The sequence below is a fragment of the Cucurbita maxima genome, unplaced genomic scaffold, assembly GCF_002738345.1.
Source record: "Cucurbita maxima cultivar Rimu unplaced genomic scaffold, Cmax_1.0 Cma_Scf00042, whole genome shotgun sequence".
NCBI lineage: Eukaryota > Viridiplantae > Streptophyta > Magnoliopsida > Cucurbitales > Cucurbitaceae > Cucurbita > Cucurbita maxima.
The window spans coordinates 1,441,138-1,445,154 of NW_019272058.1; the positions used below are offsets into that span (position 1 = coordinate 1,441,138).

General features: G+C 36.5%; 1 non-coding gene across 1 annotated transcript; it reads left to right on the forward strand.

Annotated features, from left to right (window-relative positions):
• Positions 1 to 3,648: 3,648 nt before the first annotated feature.
• On the forward strand, positions 3,649 to 3,721 carry TRNAA-UGC. The gene has a single exon. It is a non-coding gene; the product is annotated as a tRNA-Ala (tRNA).
• The last annotated feature ends 296 nt before the right edge of the window (positions 3,722 to 4,017 follow it).

Genomic DNA, 4,017 nt, shown 5'->3' on the forward strand with positions numbered 1-4,017 from the left:
GTGCACTAAACCTAGTAGAGATCTTCGACCTAACGATAATGGTACTTCAAGCCCATTTAATCAATCCTCTTTGTACCTTATTGTTGACTGAATCGAATGCACGCCAGGCCTAAATTCTTTCTCAGTCACCCAGAGATGAAAGGAAGATCAGATCTGAAGTTCACGAATCGAAGAGAAAGTGGATCTGAGTTTTACACGCTTTCATTTTCAAAAGCTCTGCTTGCCTACGGTACTTTATTAGGGATGTGCTACAATATGGTCATCTCTCAGCCGTGTATAGAGAATTCCTTGATCATTTCCTTGGCGGATAAAACAAATGAAATCGATTCCCTGACTGCCCATCTTATGAGTCCATTCTTGTCTTGTTGGTTTGTTGTACTATTCTATACCTCTCTTGATTGATTGAAAGATGTTCGGGAGTTGGGAGGGCCTATCGTGAGGGAACTTTCCTTTTCACGGTAGGGAAAGGTAAAGTGGGAGCTGCGTATGTCCACAATGATCAAGGTAGAGTTACTCCTTCTTTAAAAGAGGTTGGTTTTATTGAAACTGTTAAATCCGCTTTCGTTAAAGAAAAAATAGGAGCCCGTGGTTTGGCTGATGTCGATTCGTATGGCAATGCGGACTCGACTCAAGATGAGGATTCCACTTTTCATACTCCTGCTACGAGCTGAAAGAGCTGGTAAGTTATCTCGCTAAACGAAAAGAAAAAACACATACGGGTTGACCTCTTTACAAGGTGCGGGGGCTAGCCAAAGAAGGTCAGTCGAACTAGGTTAGAACCCTTGATCCGGTTCAACTAGGTTTTTCCATGCGAGAATGTATGCGTATCGATATCCTCTTTTTGTTTATACGTTTGGAGAAACCTGCTAAGCCCGCCTTTCTTACCAAGTGTGATTCAATCTTTCAGCTCAAACTTTTCTCTCGTCCGACGGAAAAGGTTGGATTACGACTACTTTTTCCTTTTCTTGCCGGAGCCAAGGGATCAATTAGTTTCTACCAAAAAGTTCGCTATCTATTAGTTGTCGTAATCGAATGTATTTCTCATTTCATGTTAGCTCCTCCAAGAGCTTCCAGGTCCGTAGTAGACGAAACCTTTGACTTCTATTGAACTTATAGCATTGCCTGTTGAGCTCGTCGTTGAGGGTTGGCCTTACAGGAGATCGAGCAGCCTTTCTTTCCTTGCCTGGTATGCTTTCCCGCTTATCGCGTAGCTAGCAAACTAGCCAAAGAGAGAGCGAGAGGGATCATGTCAATCAATTTGTATGTGCATTTTGTCCGTCCTGTACTTGCCTACTTAGTTTTCTTAGCCAACATCTCCGGTTTCCCCCGAACCAAGAGGTTCGCTTATTCATACTCAACAGTCACACTTTTAGCAGAAAGACTGATTTTTTTCATAAAGTCGGTGCATAGATCAAGAAAGAATGAAGCTGCTTACAGAGACGGTTATGCGATACGTCTTTTTATACTCACATTTTCTTTAACCTTGCTATGAACCTAGTCATTCTCGTTTGTTGCTTTAAGGGGTCTCCCCACTATAGATTACTCGGATTGGTTCTCACGTCCCTATGCCAAAAAGTATGGGCGAGTTTGGTTTGAGTGTTCATCGATTGGGTGGATCCATATGCTCCGGGGGGGTGAGACGAGGTGTAGCACATCTGTTTTGGGTATGTTGTTTGCTAAAGGTTTTAGGAAAGGAGTACAAATTTTCTACATAGGTCATCTGTGGTCACAATCCTTCCGTGGCCCAACCCTTATTCGCAGTCCGCATCCAACCATTTCTTTTTCAATCTACATGTATGCTCCAAGCCAAACTCACGTAACTAGTCAGAAGCACGTAAAGTTCTTGTGACATGACAGTTCATATTAGTTAAACTTTCTGCAAAATCACAAGTTAAAAAACAACAACGATGAACCTAAGTCTATTAGTCATTTCAAAGACAATTTCTTTCTCCATCTTATCGATAATAATAGTTCAACTAAATCCATATTATGCAAAGAAACAAGTTTACGACTCATAAAAACAACTACCTAAATTATGTTCTAAAAATTTGAAAACATAAGTTGTAGTTGATAATTACACAAAAAATTCCCTAAATTCATGAATTTGTGTCCAATTAATTAATCCTAAAGATTGTAACTAGCATATAGTAATTGAAGCTCCACATGAAGTAATTTAAAGTTCCCCAAATTTTATCTCATCTTTAATAAAGCATGAATTGCACGAAAGTTTATGAAATGCTTATAGACTCCAACTCTGAGTATTACTAATGCAATTATGTTTCATATGAGTTTGTCATAAATGAAACTAAGGTGCATTCAATACAACTTTATTTTCTTGTCATATGAGACAAAATAGAAAAATTAAATCAAACAAACTGATGAACTAAACCGAATCAATCCAACCCAAATTGATTAGTTTGTTTCTTTTGTTGGGTTGTTTGATAACCCTTTTATATTATAACAATTCAACTTTTCATGAGAGAAAAATATATTTAAGTAGAAGTTAAAAATATTGGGTGTTCAAGAAAAGACATTTAGTTTAGTGGTATGATTCTCACTTGTGGTACTAGAGGAGGTTTTGAGTTCAATTCTTGAAATGCCCTTATGTCTAATTCTTTTTTTATCGAAGGACTTCATATTCGACATCAACCTAACTTCATATTCAACATTTTATACTTACCATCATGCTCTTAATACAATATCCCATCCCAAGGCTTTATTCTCCAAGACACATTCTACCTCTGAGCACTTCACGTGTTTCCTGCAAAACGAAAAAATACAAACTTAGTACCTAGGCCTAAGGCTTCATACATACGTTTCAAGTGGTATAACAAGGGCATTTGGTCTAGTGGTATGATTCTCGCTCTGGGAGTGAGAGGTCTCGAGTTTGATTCTCAAAATGCCCCTTCAAGAGATTGTAGTACGAATTATGGGGATGTAGCTCAGATAGTAAAGCGCTCACTACTAATGTGGATACGACATAATGAGCAGGGATAGTTTTTCATGTCACTATTATTGAAAATTACTTCTTTTCAATTTTTCCTTATTCATGACATGTTGAGTAGTGATAGTTCTTCATTTTTACTATTATTGATGATGAAAAATTTAGGGTTTTGTGATGCAAGAATTATGGGGATGTAGCTTCGCTTAACATGCGAGAGTTACGACTTAGCATACGAGAGGTATGGAGATCGATACCTCGCATCTCCAAAAGAAACTATTTATTATTAATATTTTATTTCTATTCAATATTTCCTTATTTATGACATAATATGCATATATACTTTTTCATTTTCACAATTATTGATGAAGGGACATTTAGGGTTTTTTGATGTAAAAATCGTAGGGATGTAGTTCGAATGGTATAGCGTTTATTTCCCATGTGGAAAGTATGGGGCTCAATATCTTGCATCTTCAATTGAATCGATTATTAAATATATTATTTCTTTTCAATTTTTTCTTATTTAGGACATAATGAGCTGGGATAGTTTTTCATTTTCACTATTACTGATGACGAGATGCATAGAACTTTGTGACGTAAGAATTGTGGGGATATCTAAACTATTTGTTATTAATATTTTGATATTTTTTTATTTTCACTATTATTGATGATGGGACATTAATAGGGTTTTATGATGTAAGAATCATGGGGATGTAGCTCAGATGGTAGAGCGCTCGCTTTGCATGTGAGAGGTACGGGGATCGATACCCCGCATCTCCAAAAATATGATTATCTATTATTAAATATATTGTTTCTTTTCAAATTTTTCCTTATTCATGACCTGTTGTGTAGCAATATTTTTTCATTTTCACTATTATTGATGATGAAAAATTTAGGGTTTTGTGATGCAAAAATTGTGGGGATGTAGCTCAAATGGTAGAGCGATACCCCGCATCTCCAAAAGAAAGAAATGATTTTTTTCAGTATGAGTTAATTTAACATGTTATGTATAAAGTGGAGAAATGTTATGTACAATTGCAATATCTGACCAATGAATATAATGGTCATTTATAGTT